Source organism: Vicugna pacos, unplaced genomic scaffold (assembly GCF_048564905.1).
Source record: "Vicugna pacos unplaced genomic scaffold, VicPac4 scaffold_330, whole genome shotgun sequence".
Classification (NCBI taxonomy): Eukaryota; Metazoa; Chordata; class Mammalia; order Artiodactyla; family Camelidae; genus Vicugna; species Vicugna pacos.
The window spans coordinates 1-20120 of NW_027329008.1; the positions used below are offsets into that span (position 1 = coordinate 1).

General features: G+C 49.6%; 3 long non-coding RNA genes across 3 annotated transcripts; all 3 read right to left on the reverse strand.

Moving 5' to 3' along the window:
- Positions 1 to 550: 550 nt before the first annotated feature.
- LOC116278310 (uncharacterized) lies at positions 551 to 8558 on the reverse strand. Its single transcript, XR_012071197.1, has 10 exons — positions 8486 to 8558; positions 7997 to 8168; positions 7340 to 7423; positions 7091 to 7203; positions 6783 to 6871; positions 5620 to 5705; positions 5151 to 5517; positions 4444 to 4632; positions 1965 to 2089; positions 551 to 730 (listed from the first exon to the last, which is right to left on the reverse strand). It is a non-coding gene; the product is annotated as an uncharacterized lncRNA (long non-coding RNA).
- Positions 8559 to 13413: 4855 nt separating this feature from the next.
- On the reverse strand, positions 13414 to 17394 carry LOC140695546 (uncharacterized). The gene is made up of 3 exons (XR_012071196.1): positions 17227 to 17394; positions 13904 to 13990; positions 13414 to 13569 (listed from the first exon to the last, which is right to left on the reverse strand). It is a non-coding gene; the product is annotated as an uncharacterized lncRNA (long non-coding RNA).
- Positions 17395 to 17426: 32 nt separating this feature from the next.
- LOC140695545 (uncharacterized) lies at positions 17427 to 19814 on the reverse strand. The gene is made up of 3 exons (XR_012071194.1): positions 19729 to 19814; positions 18021 to 18137; positions 17427 to 17601 (listed from the first exon to the last, which is right to left on the reverse strand). It is a non-coding gene; the product is annotated as an uncharacterized lncRNA (long non-coding RNA).
- Positions 19815 to 20120: the final 306 nt, after the last annotated feature.

Here is a 20120-nt window from a genome sequence, read left to right on the forward strand (position 1 = left end):
TCTCTCACCCTGTCTGCCTAACGGGAAGGTAGAAAACCTCTTACGGAAGATAAGATATGGATTTTTCATTTGCAGTGTCTGCCATGTAATAAAGAATTTCTAGACATGCAACATGTCAAGACTATATGATGGATAAAATGAGAATAAGAAATATTAGACAAAGGATGCAAACCCCCAGGTGATGTAGGCATCAGAGTTACCAATAAAGGCTATAAAACACTTTTAATATAATCAAGAAAATAAGGAAATGATGGGAGAACAGATAACAGGGTCAAGACTTTCACCAGAGAAATATATTGGAATGTATTTTTAAGAAAAATCAAACAGATACTCTAGAACTGAAGCTTTCAGCTCTGGAAACAGGTAAACAGAACTAATTAGGATCCCTTTTAAGTAAAACTTTCAGTAATGCCGTATAAAATACAACAACAAAAGTAACACAGAGATAACTATGGAGAGAGAAGTTCCCAGGTGACAATAAAAAGAGGACACAACGCAAAAATGGTAATCTTGTGAGCTGATGCCACAGCACCCTGGAGGGAAGGGGTTTTCATCTGCACATAAATAGGGATACAATGTCCATTAAGAAAAAGGGTCCATACCAGATGTAGAAGTCTTCCTTTATAGAAACCTCTGCATAAGACGTATTGGACGACTTGACTCTTCACTGAAAGGAAGACTCAAAGTTCTCCACCTGTGCACGCAGGAAAGGGGTGAAACAGCCGGTTCTCTAGGGAAAAACAAAATCTCCCTTAAAAAAATATAATCTCCACGCCCCTGCTTTATATGAATGTGGAATCCATATTGATACTCCACTTAAGATTCCGGAATTCCCAAACTGAAAAATATAATTCAACGTTGATCATATCACCTGGAGCCTTAGGATAAGCAACACAAAATTGTTCTCTAGGGAAACTTTATAAACCAGGATGTAAGGGACAATCATAGGAAAAAAATTGTACTCACTATAGAGAAACTCCCACAACTCTACACACACACAGACACACAACTATAAACAGAAGAAAATAAATGCCACAGGGAAGAAAGAGCTCACCGTAAAACACAGGATGATTAATATTCCAGAGCCTAAAATTATGAAACAATCTAAGAGAGAGCATAAAATAAGTATGACTGAATCATTAAAAGATAAAATGAATCTTATGTAACATAATGAACAATCAGGACATCATGTAAAAGAAAGCAGATCAATTTTTTTATAGAGCTAAACAGAACTTATGGAAACAAAATACAGATATCATTTGGTATATAAAATTCAATGTATGGGTTAAGTAACATTTTAATCTTCAATATCTAGGGTGTTCATTAAAATTCAACAGTAATCTCTAAAGTAATTGTTTAAAAAGAGAATAAAAATAAAGAAGTCAAAATGAAGAATGCAAAATACGCCGGTCACTATTCTAAGTTCTCCATCCATTTTATCACTTAATGCTCACAGTCTTTGAGGTGGATAGTACCACTTTTTGTATATGAAGAAAGTGAGTCTCAAAGGGATTACATATCCCGGTTACATGGTTAGCAAGGGAGGGAACCAAGCCCAGATAGGCTGCCTCTACACGCCATGCTCTTAAGCATGACTGCAAGGCAGAAGAAAAGCAGAGCAAAGCAAATAGAAATCACAAAACAAGAGGCCAGAAATACAACATCATCACTAATCACAATGTATTTAGATGAAATAATGAGTTAAAAGATTTACAGATTCCATTTGTTTACCTGAGACAAAGCAGAATTAAAACTTAAAACTGGTTGAAAGCTTAGAAGAATACCAGAAAGAAGTCAAAAGTTAGAGCCAGAAAAAGAGACACCTGAGAAATATTAATCAATGGAAAGGGAATCACTCAAGACTCCCACAGGTTCATAGGTACCTGAAACCCCCCTTGGCCTGACACTTACCAGCTCTGTGCCTGAGCAAAACACTCAATCCCCCGGAATCTTCGTTCACTCACCTGTGAATGTAAGGAACGATCCCTCCTTCCATCCGGCCAATTTGTATTGACTGCTGTGCCACGGGTACTGGTCAAGCCACCTGAGGTCCGTCAGTGAACAAATAAGGATCCTTGTCCCTGTAGGACTGAGGAAGAGCAGAACATAAACTACAGTCGTGACAGTCATGTGAAATATATGGTATTCTAGAAGGTGATAGAAATAATATGATCAGGGAGAGGGGGTTTCTGGGGCAGAGACATGGGGAAGGCAGTTTCCAGTTTAAAATGAGATGGCCAGAGCAGGCCTCACTGAGGACCTTGAGAAGGGGGTGCTAGTTGCTGAGCTTCCTCTAACACAGCACCGCAAACTGGGTGACGGGAACTACAGAGGCTCACTGTCTCACAGCCCTGGGGGTGGGGAGTCTGCAGGCAGGGTGTCAGCAGGGCTGGATCCTCCTGAGGGCTGGGAGGGAGAGGCTGGTCCAGGCCTCTTTCCTTGGCTTGGAGACGACAGTCTTCTCTCCACATTTCATCACGTCATCTCCCATGTACACGTATCTCTGTGTCCACATTGCCCCTTTTTATCAGGACACAAGTCATACTGGATTAAGGCCCACCCTAATGACCTCTTCTTAACCAATGACCTCTGCAACAACCCTATTACCAAATGGGGTCATGTTCTGTAGTCCTGGCGGTTAGGACTTCAGCATATGAGTTTGACAGAGACCGGCCAGGGCAACAGGCCTGTGGGTGCAAGTCTGATGTCCCCAAGGGCCAGCAGGGAGGCCAGTGTTGCTGGAGCAGAGTGAGCCAGGGAGAAAACCGGAGATGAGCTCAGCTTGGGGAGGGGGAGGAAACCTGTAAGGTCACCATAAGGACTCTCGCTTCTTCACTGTGTGAAATGAGAAGCCATTGCAGGATTTTGAGCAGAGAAGATCACACCCAGGGTCTCACTCATGCCTGACTTAGGTGATGAGGATGAAAATATTTAGGCTTTTGAGCTGGTAATACATAGACTACATGTTGGACTTTGAGTTGATGGTGTAGTAAATGAGACTCTGGAGGGTGTTGGGATGAGGTGGATGCATTTTGCATGTGGGATGAACAAGAACCAGTGGAGCCAAAGGGAAGAACTTTGCAGAATAATGGCCCCCAATATGTCCACGGTCTGATCCCTAGAACCTGGGAATATGTCACTGTGCATGGCAAAAGGGACTCTGCAGGTGTGACTGTCAAGGACCTTGGGATGGCAGATTACTGTGGGAAAGCAAACGTCATCACGGAGGTCCTTAGAGGAGAGAGGCAGATTGGTCAGAGACAGAGATGTGAAGTGGCAGCAGAAGTCACAGTGACACAGGGCCCTGGGCCAAGGAGTATGAGCACCTATGCAAGCTGGGAAAGGTAGGAAGATGAATCCCTCCCAAGAGCCTCGGTGTGGAACGTAGCCTTGGCCACACATTGGTTTTAGTCCACTGACATTGACTTTGCAATTCTGCACCCTAGAACAGTGAGAAGATGAATGTGTATTGCTTTAAACCACTGAGTCTGTGGTCCTTTGTTACAACAGCAATAGGAAAGGAACTCAGGAACCAACATGAACATGAACCACTGGCTGTCTGCTGTGCTGGCAGGAAGTCCTTAGTCTCTGATCCTGGGGGAGTCTCCTGTCTTCTGGCAGCATCCACAAACTACCTCATGCTAACTTGACAGCTTGCAGGTGGTCAAATCATAACCCTGCACAGCTCTTGGTATTTAGTTAATAAAAAAGATGGTGTCATCATGGGTATTTTTCCATTTTTAAATACACTTCAGTCTTCTAATTGAGAGACCATGTAAATAGTTTTTAATCTTAATAATAAATAACTGTGGTTTTATTTGGTTACTTAAATTATGAATAACAATATTCACATTAGTAAAAGTTATTAAAATCAACATTCTTCAATGAAAATATCAAGTTTCTTTTTGCATGAACATGTATTAACTACAAGAAATGTTCCATGCTTTGTTCTACGAATTAGTGTTAGGGTCTTAAAGAATAATATTTTCCTCAAAAGATATTATAGCAAGGGGATTCCTTTTGGTGGAACAGTTCCTACATAAAATCTGGTGCATGGCTCAGGCCACAGGGAAACTAGAAATGATAGAAATCAGGAGGCATTATAAACACAGAACAATTTTTAAAGGAATTAAAAAACTGGATGTGTGAAAACAAAGAATCAGAGAATATTCTGGTGAAATAAAAGTATTTTTCAGCTTAAGCAAGACACTGGGTGAATAAATCTAAAATGAAAAAACCACCCAGAGATTAGCAGTGAGTCATGCATGCAGTGTGACTGATCAAAACCAAGTTGTTTCAAAACCAGTGTTCAGGCTTGCTGCCTTCATGAATCAAGTCTGTGTGGCACCAGGCCACCTTGAATACATGTTGATGAGGTATTTATAAGCCCTTCAACATCCCAGCTCCAAGCCCACACACACGAGCCAGACGACCATCACCTACACATCTGCAAAACACACAGCATGGTGAATAGCACTTTTCTTGCTCAGTAGCCGGTGGCAGGGTAGTGTGAGCAGACAGATATACAGGGACACAGGGACACAGAGGCACCTCCCCTCACTCAGCTGAAAAACTTCCGTGCATTCCTGGGGACAGGATTGTCATAAAGTGCACCATGCATTGATCCTCCTCCTAGGAAAGAAACGACAGTGTTGTCCTCAGGTTTGAGCAAGGGTGGCCAGGGGATCTCAAAAGAGCTGTTTCAGCACAACCAATGGGAATGTCGGCCACCGTGACCACGAGAGACAAGTCTCCTTCCATCCCGGTAGGCACTTGGGCTCCTGATAGAACTGGGCTCAGTAAAGGGTTGAGTAGAAGGCACAAACCTGAGGGGTGCCCCAGCAAGAGACAGGAGGTAGGGCCTGGTTTATGCTGCCATCAGGAATTTTCAAAACAGCAGAGCTGAGATGGATCATCTACCCCAGACTCCTAGCCTTAAGGTTAAAAGGGTGGCAGCCCTGACAGGCAAAGCAACATGCTAAAGGCAGAGTGTGGTAGTGACAGCGCCAGATGAAACGCACCGTGCCAACCCCATTCAAGGCCACTGACACTGAGGATGGGGCCAGGTTTCCAAATAGGAGAATGAAACAGTGTAAATACTTTGTTCCCCCCAAAACCCCAAATTTTTTTTTAAAGGCACAAAAACTCACCTTAACTAGCTCTCTTCTGAGGGGGCTCTCTTCTGTCTCTGTCTTTCTGTCTGTCTCCATTTCCCTCTCTCAGACACAAACACATACAATTTTGTGAAAGGGCAATTCCTGCCATACAAAGACAGACTTCACATCTTCAGAAAGACACTTGACAAAGCACGTTTCTCAATTCAAGTCTTTGTGTGAGGTCTGAGCAAATGGCTTATTTTCTAGAACAATCGGTGGTTCCAAAATCAGGAAATCATCTTCCCCAACGGAAGAGTTCTGGTCTGTATTGATGAAGTTGGGGATGTCACATTTCATGAGCCTGTTCAGCTCCTCCTCTGGCCACCTGCTGCATCTGAAGGCTTCCTGGAGCCGAATATCACTGTCAAGGGCAATGGTTGAGATACCAGCTTTGGCCTTGTCCAAGTGGTCCACTTCATTGATGTAGCAGGGAAAGAGGGACCTAGATTCGTCATTGCCCTGCCAGAGAACACCTTGGGCACCAGCGGTCTTCCAAATTCTGACACAAAGCTGTTAAGTCTGAATCTCTTCTCGGGAGACTCTGCATTGCTATAAAGAACACCAAAATAAAAGATCGCTCACACTCTAGCTCGGTGACCTGAAGAATCATAGTTTTTGCCATCTACTGAGAGTAAATCCCTGCACAGAGCACGCTTACAAGCACTGGAAGTGAGAGACATCACTTCTGAACACATACAATTAAACCCAAGGCAAAAGTCTCAAGTGAGGGCCCTAGGACCATCCTGAAAAGACATCGCTCCCTGAGAATCCTCAATATTCGTGCCTCGAACACCAGTGTTTCTCAGTGGGACACTCAGATCATCTTCACCAGAATTAAAGTCCTTTTAAAAATGCAGAATTCTGGGGTACACACCCTCAGAGCCTCCAGAGGTAGGGACCGGTAGTCTGTATTTTCATAGCCACCAAGATCACTAACCATGCTCAGGTTTAGCAGCGCGGTCTACATCGGGTAACCTGAGCATCGACAATGCTGTCTCACGGGGTGGGGGGGCCATGTGTGTCAGGGTGCTTTCCTACCCACGTGTCTCCCCTGATTCTCAGAACTGACAGTGCAGCCCCATTGGGCAAGAAATACCACCATTTCACAATGCATACGCAGGGCGCCCGACTGACAGATACAATCAGTGATAGGAGAGGGGACAAAACTCAGGTTCCTGATCCCTTGTTTCACTTACTGTGGGACAAATGATCAGTTCAAGGGTAATAAATCAGTGAATGAGTGAATAACATGACTCTCGTTAGTCCAATGAGTGCCTGGAAGAGCGAGCCTAGGCACACTGAGAACCGTAACAGCCCATCTACTTAATTTCCATCCTCCTCAGATTTATATAAAGGTTACTTCCACCCAGGCAGTGACTCCTGAAGGGCAAGAATCATGTCTGAACAAACTCTCAAATCCAGAACAGAACAACTAGGCTCTGGAGTCTGTGTTTAGCGAGTGTTGAATCTCAGTGATTCCAGCTCTTACACCTTGCCTTCCCATCCCACCCCTCACGATATGGCCCTTATGTCCAGTTCTCCCGGGGCTGGGGCCACGGAACCCATTTACAGGACTGGAAGAATCTGATCATATAAACCATCCCCCAGATTATCATCAAGAGTCACCTGCATTTCAGGAATCGGTAATCCCAGAAGCTTTGCAGTTCAGGCAGGTGAGGGACTTTTATATCAGCTGTGTCTTCTACTGTGACTGCCTGGGTAACATCAGACAAGGAATTATCAAAATCCTGAGCTTTTCCTTTCAGGAATAATCTACTAAACAAATCTCGTTGACCACTCAACAAATGTGATGTAAAGATCAATGATTTACACAAGAGTACAACATTCACTAGGTCGTTGATTTTGAATCCGACAAAAATCATTTGAGAAAGATTGACAGAAGGTAGCTTTAATGCAAATTTACGTATTCTTACCTTTCAGTAAATCATCTTCTTCCCCTACTTATCACTTCACCCAAGTTTAAAAGATGTTTGAGAACAGGGATGGGTGTGCCAGCAATCTGTGACCCAATAACCTAAAATGTCACCTAGGAAAAAGAGGGAAGTAACATATTTTTAAAAAGTATGGTGAGGACAGCAGGGCCATCCCCCAACTCCACACTAAGAAGCTCTGAGTAATAGCTTTCCTGTCTGCCTGGGGCATCAGCTGATGTGAAAACCCACCTAGAAAGCACACTGTCCAGCAGCTCTTCCATAACACAGGCTACACTTTCTCAGGATTAAGAATTGGGCCAAGTAACCCCTTCACTGAAGAATAAAGACAAAGGAGAACAAGAGAGTTCCTCCCCTCCCAAGGGGAGAGCCCAGACCTTGGGCTGCATGCACTGAGCCCACCTCCCAGGAGAAGGATAAACTGGAGAAGGACGTCCTGCGAAACTAGGGAAGCAAAGGTAGAGATGGGAACAAATTGACCAGCTTGCCAGGGACAGCCCCCTCCGTTGCTGCATTGGTGGCTGCCTCAGTCCCCTCAGCACATCCTGCCCACCTCCGGTGGCTAAGCTGTCAGAGAAACTGTGCTTTGCAACCTGGGGCAACAGAGGCTGACCCCAGGCCAAGCTGCTGGGGAGATGGGAGCTAAACCACTAGCTCCCAAGAGGCAGGCCCCATACTCTCACCATCACCCCGCCGCCCCCCAACTTAACGCACCCCCGTGACAATATGACCCTGAGATTTGTGACCTGGGAACGAGAGGCAGCAGAGGCCGCCCCCACATCAGGCCTCCAGAGAGATGGGAGGTTATCCTCCAGCTCGCAATAGGCAGTAACCCTCTCCTCTCCACCCCCTGATCTCACCGCACCCACCTCCCAGGAGCAACCTGACCTGGTGTGGTGTGTCAGGCGAATCTTGGGCAGGAGAGGCCGTCCCCAGGCCAGGTCAGGGGAAAGGAGAAGTGGCCCCATTAGGCAGCTGCGACGGCTGGCTGCCCCTTCCCCTCGACTTCATCGCGCCCGCCTCCCAGGAGAAAGCTGACCTGGAGATGGGCATCGGGCTTCTTGGGCAGCAGAGGACGCCCCCAGGATTGGCCACGGGGAAGAGAAGGGCAAATTGACAAGCTCCGCCCTGCAGGCCCTCTACCCTCGACGTCACCACCCTCGCACCTTAAAGGCACCGCCCAGGGAGCCCCTCCCCAGCAGGCTGAATGGGACAGGTGTGTCTGCTGATCTGGGTCAGGAGAGGCCACTCCCACACCAGGCCATCGCGGAGACGGGAGCCAATCTACCAACTCCCCAATACATCCCCATCCCCCCGCATCAGCCACCGCTCCTGCCCCCTGACCTCACAGTGGCCTCCTCTAGGGAGCAGGCTGACCTGGAGATGGACGTCCGGCGAACTTGGAGCAACAGGGACCGCCCCCAGGGCAAGCCATGAGGAGAAATGGGAGCAAATGGACCGGCTTCATGGGAAAACGCGCCGCTGCTTCCACCACCCCAAACGTATCACGCCCGCCTCCCGGGGTCAAGCTGACTAGGATACACGTGTCCCGTAACCCAGGGCAACAGAGACCGCCCCCAGGACGAGCCGCGGGGAAGATGGGAGTAAATGGGCCTGCTCCACCGCTGCAGGCCTCCGACCCCCGCCACCCTTGCACCCTGACTAACCTGCCTCCCGCCCCCAGCAGGCAAATTGGGACAGGGGTGTCCCGGGACCTGGGGCAGCAGAAGCCGCCTGCAGGCCTCGTGGTGCAGACATGGAGCTAATCCACAAGCTACCCCGGGGCAGCCTCCCTATGCCTGCAGCCACCACCTTACCAGCCCCCTGACCGCACCGCACCCATCTCCCAGGAGCAAGCTCACCTGGAGTCGGACCTCAGGCAAATCTCCGGCGGCAGAGGTCGCCCCCAAGCCAGGCCGAGGGGAGAGAAGTAATGGAGAAGCTCCCTGGAACACATGCCCTGCCCCTGCCGCCTCCGCCGCCGCCTCCCAGGAGCAAGCTCATCTGGAGACCCGCGTCCCGCCTCTAGGGCAGTAGAAGCCGCCCCTGGCTCCGCCGCCGGGGAGAGCGGAGCGAATTGACCGGCTCCCCCGCGGCAGCCCCCCTCCCCCCGTGGGCCCCGGAACTTAACGGCCCCGCCCCCACTCCGCACTCAGCAAGCTGAGTGGGACAGGCGTGTCCGGCGACCTGGGGAAGCAGAGGCCGCTCCCAGGCCCAGCAGCCAGGACAAGGCAGCTATTCCACCCGTTCGCCAGGGGTAGCCCCGCTCCGCCCCTCTGCCGCTGCCGCCGCCCGCTGACCTAACCGCCCCACCTACCAGGAGCAAGCTTACCTGGAGTGCAACGTCTGGCGAATCTTCGGCGGCCAATCCCCACCCCAGGCCAGGCTGCAGGGAAGAGAATAAATCGACCGGTTTGCCCGGGCAGCCTCCCAACGGCCACCCCCACCGCCGCTGCCGCCGCCCCAAAGCATTGCAATAGCCTGCCTGGGTCAGGCTGACTGCAAGGATGTGCACTTGCCTTCTAATCCTGGCCACGTCCCTGAGCACCTCCCTGCATCCCTACACTCCCTGCACCTCTAAACCCCTGCTACACTCTGCAATTCTGCATCCCTCCACCCCCACATCCCCTGAAACGCCTGCGCCCTCCACAGCCCCTGCACCCCTGTCACCAGTTACACTTTTGCACTGCTTACACTCCTGCACCCCTGCATGTCCCACACACCACCTCTTGGGCCTTTGGCAGAGTCTCTGCTGTTAGACCAATGCACAGGGACTCACTCTTTGCCAGTATATGATGCATCAGTGGACGTCAGGGGTTGCCTGCAGGAAGGTACATGTTCCCGGTCACTAGCCTGGGCCACTAAGGTGATCTCTGTGAGGTCACCCAGGACGAGTTCAGAGATGCTGTTCTCTGGAAAGAGAGGAGTTGAAACCGGTCTTGAGGTCAGAGCTGTGCTCATCAGGCCGTCCACGCTTCATGTTTTACACAGGGCTTCGGAGAAGTGAAATGGATCCGGCCAAGTAAGACCGGCCTGCTGTGCGCCCACCTCAGTCCTGGGCTCTGAGTCAGACCGACTGGCTCCCACACTCAGGGCCCAGTTTGGGCACCTGAATGGTCCCTTTGAGGCATCCCATCAGTTCTCAGGATGAAGTCTGGCTGCTTCTACCCCATGGCCCTCCCTCCTACTGTGCTGGCCTCAGGAAGGTTCCTTATTTGGGGAAGAAGGCAGCCCACACCCTACCCCACCCCTCACCTTTCTCTAACCCAGGCTGGTGCTGTCTCTGTCCCTCAGAGTCTGGGAAGCCATCCCTCTTCAGTTATGTCCCTTCTGAGATGGACTTGCTTCCACTCAATTCTAGGCGAGGATGCACCATGGAATGCACTGGGTAAGAGAACCAAAATAAATAATTTCTTCTGTGAGGTTGTCTGTTTATCTACTGGGGCTGGGCTGTGTGTAGTTTGCTACAGCTAATTGTGTGAGAGGCTAAAACAGCCTGTGTGTCCTTGTTTTCATCTCCCCGCTGTCTTTGGGTTTTCCCTAGACACTCCTGAGACATTTACTTCTTTTAGTTTTATTCCTGTTATTACACACGGGCCCTACTGACATGGAGGTAAGATGTTGGGGGAGCGGGACAGAGCAGGGCATCTGCAGTCCTGTGATTAGTTCTCATTGAGCCTGTGCCCTGAGCTGTGACCTCCACAAGTGTGTCTCTTTCCCCCCACCCCAATTTGGGTGACACAGAAGGGATTTCCCTTCTCCCAGGTTGGTTAGGCTCTGGTAAAATTATTTCTCATTAAACAAACAAACAAACAAACAAAAAACAGGTTCCCCCAATGAAGCAGAATGTTCTGGGTGTATTTCAATACAGTTATTTTATCCTTTCCAGGCAGGAAGCATGAGGAGTTATCCTCTGACCTTCATTCTGAGAACAGGACACGGTCCTGGATGTAAAATACATGAAAAAGAGCATGGGGCCCCTCTGACTGGCCCCCTGGAGTTGTCACACTCTGATATCCCCACACTGAGCCTCCTGCTGGCCTCAGGGACCTGTTAAATCTGCCTGCCCCCAGGGTTCTTACAAAAGCTGGTTCTGCCTTGGGAGCTGTGGCTCTCCAAGCCTGCCCGCTGTTCCCTTTGCAACCTCTCTGGGTTGGGAGCAGCTTTCCCCCTCAGTTTTCTGGGATCTAAGAAGAGCAGTGGGTTTGCAGCTCCCTCAGATCTGGTGTTATTTTCAGGACAGGAGGAAGAACTTCTGAGCTCCACACGAGCTGGACCAGAGGCTGGAATCCTCCCTTCCTCTGCCTCTGTGCAATCAGTGTCTGTGGTTCTAGCCGAGTTTCTGAAGATGTGGACTTAAACACACATATCCCAGCCCCCACAGGAGCACACAGTCCCATAAATCCGCCTAGTTTCCACTGGTAACTATGGAGCCGATGGGGACACGGGTTTCGGGACCACAGAGGCCTGACTGCATGACTTGCTCTGTGGCCTATTTACGTGGTTGCTCTGGGCCTTGTCTGAAGTGTCTTGCTTACCACACCTGGTACGTGGGAAACACAAAATAAGTACTAGAACCTTCACTTTTTCTCCCTCCAGGGCCTTCAAACATAGAAAGTGATAAGTGAACTCAGACAGCCTAGTCACCACAATGAGGTCCGTCCAGCCCGGCTCTCCTGAGTGATGGGCACTGACTTGCACCTTAACTCGGAACAGTAGAGGAACCACCTTCCTCTAACTGGGCCTCTCCCCACACCAGGCACACCCGCAGCTCAGACGGGGCCAGCTCCCCCACTGAGGTGTGTGCTGGTGGCTTCAGTGTGACCTGGCCCTGCCGGGACATGAACCTGCAGTGAGTGAGGTGGAGGGTCGGGTGGAGGGGGTCCCTTCTGGGGTGGCAGGGGGCCCGGTAGCACCCCTCCCAGCCTGGTGCCTGGGGCTCCATAACACCTCCTACAGCTCCTGGGTTGGCTCCCGTCCTGGCCACTCCACACACCCTCCCAGTATCTTTTCATTATGTCCCTTTTCTGCTTTTATCAGCGAGAAGTGGCTTCTGTTGCTTGCTCAGTGAAACAGTACATCGGGAAACCAGACTATTTCTAACATCAGTAAAATACCAACCTCGGTCAGCTCGCCGGGCAGACCTTGCAGCACAAAGGCCTGAACAGGGCTGTGCGAACGGCTTACGTGAAGGGTCCTCATCATCTGTCTTCAGAGATACAGAAGCTGATGGTTCAGGTAAAACCTCAGGGTGGGATTGAGGAATCCAAAGCTGGTTGGTTTCAAAGGCTAACTGGTCAGACCAGACCCCTGAGCTGTGGTCAGAAGCCTGGCTCAACGTCACGCAGACTCAGCGTCCTAAGTGCCGGGTGGGGCCGGTGCTGTTCCCTTTGCAGGCTCTCGTTGGGGATTCACTGTAGCCCCTTAAATGCAGCAGAGATTCCAGCCCCATTAGCCCCCACCCTGAGTGTTCCATGACACAAATCCCGGGAGTGTTTAATTTTCATCTTTGTTTAGGAGGATGAAGGTGGTTCAAGAGAAGACATAAATTCACACTTAGTGACACAAGGTCACAGCCAGTACTTCCTCCACGGAGAGCTATGTGCTCCCACAGTGGTGGCTGCGGGATGGGCAGAGAATATCTGCTGGTCCCAGAGGGACTCGCTCCTCTGGCCACAACTCATGGGTTGGACAACAGATCCAGAGGGTGACAGAGCATCTTTCCTGGGAATTTGGAACTGACACATAGAAATCAAGTTCACTCATCTGGGGATTGGCGGAGGGGAGGGGCGGTGGTTGGAAATCAAATGAAACCAGAGCATGAGAGAAAGTTAGAAGTGAAAGAGCGAGAGACAGAGAGACTGAGCTTGTGAGAGCAGAGTCAGAAAGAAGGCAAACAATCAGGGGACAGAGGAATTCCAGCTCCTGACTGTCTAGTCTGTCCCAGCCCATCAACGACCCCGTGAGATGTTTAAAAACATTCCAGTTTTGCAGATTAGGAAACAGGCTGAAAGAGGTGGGGGCTGGGTTTGGGTGCACAGTTAATTCAATTGCCGCTGGACCCCACACTTCCCATTGCCTGAAGGCACCCTAATCCTCACTGGGACCCCTGTGGTCCCCTGACAGCCCAGCACCCTGATCAAAGGGACCCTGCGGGAGTGGGAACCCCTCTTGAGTGTGGAGAGTTCCCTGCCCCGAGATGCCATGCATCAGCAGGCTCCCGCTCACCCCAGGTTAACATCAGCCCAGCTGTACAGTCTCCCGACCCGCTTCCCTCCCTGCCAGGCACCGCCATCCTTACCACCGAGTGTACTGCAGGAATTCAGGCACAGGGATGCCCAAATCAACTCGAGCCCACCGGCTATAGAAACAGCAGACTCCCAGCCCCACCTGGGTTGCGAGGGGACAGAAGGTGTCCTCAACTTTCATGTGTCTAAGACAATCTTCTTCAGCTGGAGGTTCTAGAGAAAAATAAAAGGTCCAAAACATAGTTCAGTGAGGAATTCCTCCAAGGACCTGACTCCAGTGTCTACAACCATGTGTACCTACCCCCGGACTTGGGGTGAAGGTGGATTATTGATCAGCACAACCCCTGGTGGCCCAGCTCCTTGGCTTGGCTGCCCAGAGGGGGCTGGGGGAATGGGTAAGGCCAGGGCACTCAGGAAAAGCACAGAGGACCTGACCTCTCCCTTCTGCACTCGTAAACCCTTCCCCAAATCTCAAGGCATTGGACAGAGAGCCGCCACAATAATGAGATGCTCCCATCTCTTCACTCACTCCTGTCGGTTCACTTACATGCTGAGCATCCACTGGGTCCCAGGACATGACACATAGGATGGCTGATGGGACAGGCTTGGTCCTTCCCCCTGGAACCTGTTCAATCTGATTAAAGAATGATCACTCATATAGAGTTTCTCAAAATTATACAGAGACCAAAGACCAACTGCAGAGTAAACCAAATTTAAAAATATATATGAAGATCCCCCAGTCTCCCCGCCTAAGGTTAACAGCATAAAGCAAAAAATTCTTGCCTTTAATCACCAAGGAATTTGTCACCCCCTCTCAGGTGGAAAGGAGAGTTATTCTTTGAGCACGTCACAGAAGTGCTCCATCGGATTGGACCAGGGCACCTACATTCATTCAGCAAATGTGTATAAGCTCCTACTACGTATGGGAATCTCCTAACTAGACCGTTCCCAAGGCTCTCGGGCTTTATCAGTCAACAAAATAGACATGACTCCCCATCACTGGGGGCTCAGAATTTTAGCAGAGGAAACAGGCAGCATGTTGGGGTAGCAAGAGTTTGGAAAAATTTTTTTAAAAAGTGTGATATGAGCAAACTCGGGTGATGGCGGTGGGGTGGGAGGCAGGCAGGAGAGAATAAGGCAATCCTGGCAGATCTCACGGAGTAATGAACTTGAAGCAGAATAGATCCGGAGGAAGAAGGAAGAGCCGGAGCCAGAGGCCCCCAGAGTGAGGGGGAGAGTGTGGGCAGAGAGGCAGAGCACGCCGGGTCCTGAGGCCTTTGTGACGACTTTGGCTCCTAATGACATGGTGACCCGTTTAGTGAGTTTTGAGGGGAGGGGTGATGTAGTCCAACTTATGCTTTTGTGTTTGTGTTTTTTGGGGGGAGGTAATTTATTTATTTTAATGAATGTGCTGGTGATTGAACCCAGGATCTCAAGCATGCTAAGCATGCGGCCTACCACTGCGCTACACCCACCACCCGCAATGTATGTTTTTACAGGCTCCCTCTGACCCTGTGTGGATGAGAGATTGTAGGAAAGCAAAGATGGAAACAGGAGGCTATTGGTATCCAGGAAGGGCTGAAGGTGGCTCTTAGGAGGGCGGGGAGCAGAGAGCAGGTATTTAATTAAGACAGAATATCCAGAATTTTCTAACAAGCTGGATTTGCTGTCTGTGAGTGTAAAAGAAAGAGAGAGAAAGGACATGGTTCCAACATCTGGGCCTGGACAATGGGAGGGATGTCCTCTCCATCCACAGGGGATGGGAAAAGGTGGGGCTGAGCAGGTGGAAAGGGGCTGGTATCAGCTCAGTTCTTCAATGTCATGGTTAAGGGGTGTATTACATATTGCCACAGAAGTGCCTAATAGGTAGAGGAATCTGTTTTCTTTTTCTTTTTAACATTTAAAAAATATAATTTAAACATATTAATTGTATTATGTGAATGATTTGGGAATTTTGTTTCATGCCAAGGTGTATGTTATATATAGCCAAATGGAACATATATCAAAAAAGGGGAGAATTGAGGGCTTTCACATAAACTGACTGTCCGTAACTTAGGTAAAATTTCAATAAAACCAGTCTTCAGGGCAAAAACCTCATCTCGGTGTTACATAAAAATAAATGAAAAACGACTATGTTGATGTACCATTATTTCATGTTACATAATAGCCCCAAACTAACACAGTGTTTAACTATGAGGCTTGTAGAAATACTATTCGCTTTATTCACATAAATACAGAAGTGCAGAAATGTTCTAAGGTAGAATTAGCATCTTAGTGGAAATAATACATATTTGAGCATTTTACATGATATATATGTACTGATTCAAAATTTGGAAAAGTAATTACATAGTAGAACATATATATGAATGAGAAAGCAAGATGAATGAAAGGAAAAGAATGTGATGTGAGTCTCAGGGATAAAGGCTCAGATGGAAAGGGGAAATCAGGGAATTTTGGAGAAATCGAGAAATTGATGGCATGCCAATTTCCAAGGCTGGGTTGCTTCCACCAAAGGAATAGCAGAGAGAGAGAGGAGAGGCCCAGGAACCCACCCTGGGGAACACCCACAGTATATGTTTGGAAAAAACAGGAGACATTGGCAAAGGACCAGCCAGCAGGCCAAAAGCAGAAACAGACAGAGAGATGGGCTGGAGGTTGAGTGAAGCAGGAACACGGGGTAGGAGGGATGGAAGAGCTGGGTCAAATGCTGCCGAGGGGCCAAGCATGATGAGGAGTCAAAATTGACCACTATATTTAGCAACATGGGGTCACTGATGGCCTTGACAGGGCAGTTTCCATAGAGCGAGGGATCAGGCGAAAAGCCAGAGTGGGTGTAAAAGGGGATGGCTCAAGAGAAGATGCAGACAGTGAGTTTAAACAACTCCTTAAAGATTTGCTGCAAAGACACAGGGTGGCAATTGGTGGGGGTGAATTAGGGTCAAGGAGTGCTGTTTGTTTAAGAGGATGGACGTTTATATACTGATGGTGCCAACTAGCAGGAGAACAAAATAGATGAGGCAGTGAAAGAGAGGATGGTTTTGGGAGTGACAACCCAGAGAAGATGGGAGGGATGGGGCCTCGGGGACTTTTGGAGGAACTGGCTTTCGATGCCAATTTTAATAAGCAGTGGGGCACTGAGAGTGAGGTCACAGACATCAGAAGGCGAGCGGATGTGCTGGGAGTTGCTTGTGAAATTTCTCTTCTGTTGGCTTGTTTGCTTGTTCAAAGTATAAAACTAACGTTACCAGCTGAGGAACAAGGAGGAAGAAAGAGTTACTGGAGCCATGAGCAGAAGATAAGAAAGAGCCTTCCAGGGAGAATGGGACAGTAAAAAGGGCAGGGGGAGGCGGGGGAGTGAGCTCCCAGAAAGTTACATTTTCTCTTTGACGTCCCCAAATGTGTGATGTGTTATTACCCTTCCTGCTGTCTACAAAATAAAAATTAATTATGGTTCAGAGGAAATGCTATTTCATTCTAAGAGGCTGCCTGTTTCTCAGGAATGGTTATCTTAAACTGCAAATATTACAAACAACATTGAAAAGATGAACCTGTGTACCTAAAATCCCCTATTTTCTATTAATCTGTTTACTACTTAGTTCCCCTATCAATAACACATAACAAATACTGCCATGATGGAGGTACATCGATGCTTAAAAGGAAATGAGATCTGTATCCTTTTCCTAAATTCCATGGCTTCCTTAATATGCAGTTCCACTTGGAATTTAGGAATGTCTGGTATAAGAAGTGAGAAACAGTTTGAGAAAATCCCGGCTCAGAATTATACATCACAACCACATCTCACAAGTATATACAGCCGTAAAAAAGTTTAAAAGCAAAACTCCGTAACTACTCTTAAAGACCTTTGCAAACCTGGGCCTGCCAAGATGTTTCCAAGCTGGAAAGGAACTCCAGTCTCTTGCCTGGTACCGGACCAGAGGCTGGCCAGCCTTTTCTGTAAAAGCGAGAGAGTAAATATTTTCAGTTTTACAGATCATTTTGTTGTAACCATGCAGGTAGGCAATAAGAAAGCTAAGAGCACTGGGAGACAGGAAACAAACGGGCATGCCCACACTCTCCCTTCCACTCAGGGCAGCTTCTCTGTGGTGGGGAGCTTTGCCACAATCACTTGCTGCTTTTTTCCATTGGTTTCTTTGTTTCCACCTTACTGCTCGAGCTCAGAACTTCAGGTGGGCCTGGTCCTTCAGCATCCATGCAGAGAAGGCTGAGCGGGGTTGGGAACCCCACCTGATGGAGAAGAGAGATTACTGGGAGGGACATTGTGGAGGCCACCATGACACGAGACAATCACACCTTCCGCGGTGAAAGGGAATGAAGACAAGGGAAGGACACAGTAGTGGGACCCCTAGGTCGCCTGCCAGGCTTGTTCTCCCTCCACGGCAACCATAGGGGCCTGGGGGGTGTTGGGCTTCAGCTACGGTGATTAGGATGAAGGGACTCAATATAAAGGACCCTCCACCTCCTCACTAGGTTCCAAACGCAGCCCCTCTAAGTCCACCCTCTGAGTTTCTGGAACTCTGCTGGAAGAATACATGAGCAGGCCAGAGCCAGAGCCCAAGCCAAACATGACAGGGGTCTCGTGGGGCTGTAACCCCATGCTCAGTGGTCGGGGACTCCTTGAAAATCTGCAGAAATCCCTGTTCCACCTCATTCCTGGGAGAAACCCCAGATCTCCTCCTGCTCTGTCTGTTCTTCTCTTGAGGCTATTGTCCTGGAGGGATGCTGAGTCCTTGAACCTGGTCCTCCAAACGTACATAAGCAGCCTGTTCAATAAAACAAATTATGCACTTTTTCACATTTGCCAGTTTTTTGATTCCAGAAAGGCTGTGGGACTCATTCTCACAGTCTCCTGTGCCGCCACCACATGGTGGCCCTCTGCTCATGTAAACACGATTTCCCACAACTGCACCCTGCCTCCCAGCTTGTCAGAGGGGAGTGTCCCACAAAGACACAGGTGTTTGTGAGGATCCTGTCCCCCAGCAGAAAGCCTGCTCCTGGAGCCACGGACAGGGATCTGGCCTCCTAAGCCGCTCAGCTCTAATTCAAAGCCTAAAGTGGGGGCCCCGAAAATTGCTGAATGACTTTCTGAATCACCTGGACTGGAGGGGACTGATTTTCTTTCCAGGAATGGAGGTAGCGTAGCCTCCATTTTCAGGGCTGACCTTGACGATGGATCTAGTTCCCCAGACTGCACCGCAGGAAGGAGAGGCCCTTCCATCCCACAGCTTGGAAACCCAACCCAAGGGAGTACTGAAGCAGTGCATTGCTCCAGGTCCAGCATCCCTGCAGAGTGGCCTCTGCCCTTGAATGAGCCCCTTCCCAGGGCCTTTCTTGCCCGGACACAACCACACCCCAGGCTGTGCCAGAGCTCTGGGGCTCTGCGTGTCCAGGGCACACAGGTGGGACCTGAGCCAGGTGTCCCCTGGGCCTCAAGGGAGAGAGGTCTGCTTCTGCATCAGGGGAAGATGACCCCACAAGGCTGGCAGGACACTCTCAATATGGACCTCCAGGAGCCCTGAGAGCAGTTTCCCTGCAGGTGTTAACAGCCATCATCAGGAGGGCAGGCCCCTCTTTGTGCAGACCATCCAGCAGTGCTGGGCCCACGTGCTGACCTCAGAAATCTACATGCCCCCAGGATACCCCAGGCAACCCCACAACTTCGTCACTTGGTGACCTGGGTACCACGAGCTCCTTGGCCATCCCATGAGGGTGGTCCTTGCAGGCATGGTCTCCAGGTTCTCCCGTTGAGAAATCCCCCTGGGTTTCTGTGGTCAAAGAGCACACACCAGAAGATTCTAGTCCTGCAGTGACCCCCACAGCAGTCAGCTCCCCTGTGCATGTCCAGGGACAAATGACAGCAATTTATTGCCAGGAACCGTGATGAACAAGGGGGTGGGATTCCATACTAAGTTCAGGATCCTGGTTACTCACTCTGCACCCCAAAAAGCTTCCATGAGAAATGTGTGTATTGGGATGTCTGTGCCCCTAGAAGAGCTGTTCCTGAGGGTTCCTGAGACCCTCCAGCCCCTCTCAAGGTTCTCAGATCCTGGGTCTAAATTTCTATCTGCCTCTTTTGGTGTACGGCCACCTGTGTCTCGTGGTCACAGGTCACTTTATTGCATGACTTGGCATGTTCTTAGTGCTCGTCCTCCACCCCTGCACTAGGCTCCCAAGATGTTCCCACTGACCCTTGGCTCCCTGGGTGGCTCGGGGGCCCCTAAGTCTGCACCCTTTACTCTCCTCCTCTACCCCCACCTCTGGGGCCACCCCTAGGTGGACTTGGAGGTGTTTGTAAATGAGTCTTACACAAGGACATGTCTGGACAAAGCAGGACCTCACCCCCAGAAAACTCACCTGCTCCCTTCTCAGAAGAGGACCCCACAGCCCCACATTGCCTCCCAGGGGTCTATTCAGGACACAGTCCTCCAGTTATGGGCAAGGTGTCTCCCTGGAATCCTTGCTTCCAGGAAGAGTCTCTCTGTCCTTCTTCAGAGTTTAGAGGTGTTCCCATGTCCCTGACCACCAAGATGCCCAGCACAGTCCCTTCAGTGACCTGGAGAGACAAGGAACTTATGTGGCCACAGGTCTCACAGGACACACCTGCAGGGACCCCAGGCTAAAGGGCTGTCCTTCTGCCTTCTCAGGTGTGGCTCCCGTGGTACCTTTTTGCAGGGGGTCCAAATGGGGAGTGTGGCCCAAAGCAGTTCATGGGGCTCTCTGGGCAGGGAAGACTTGGGCCAGGTGGC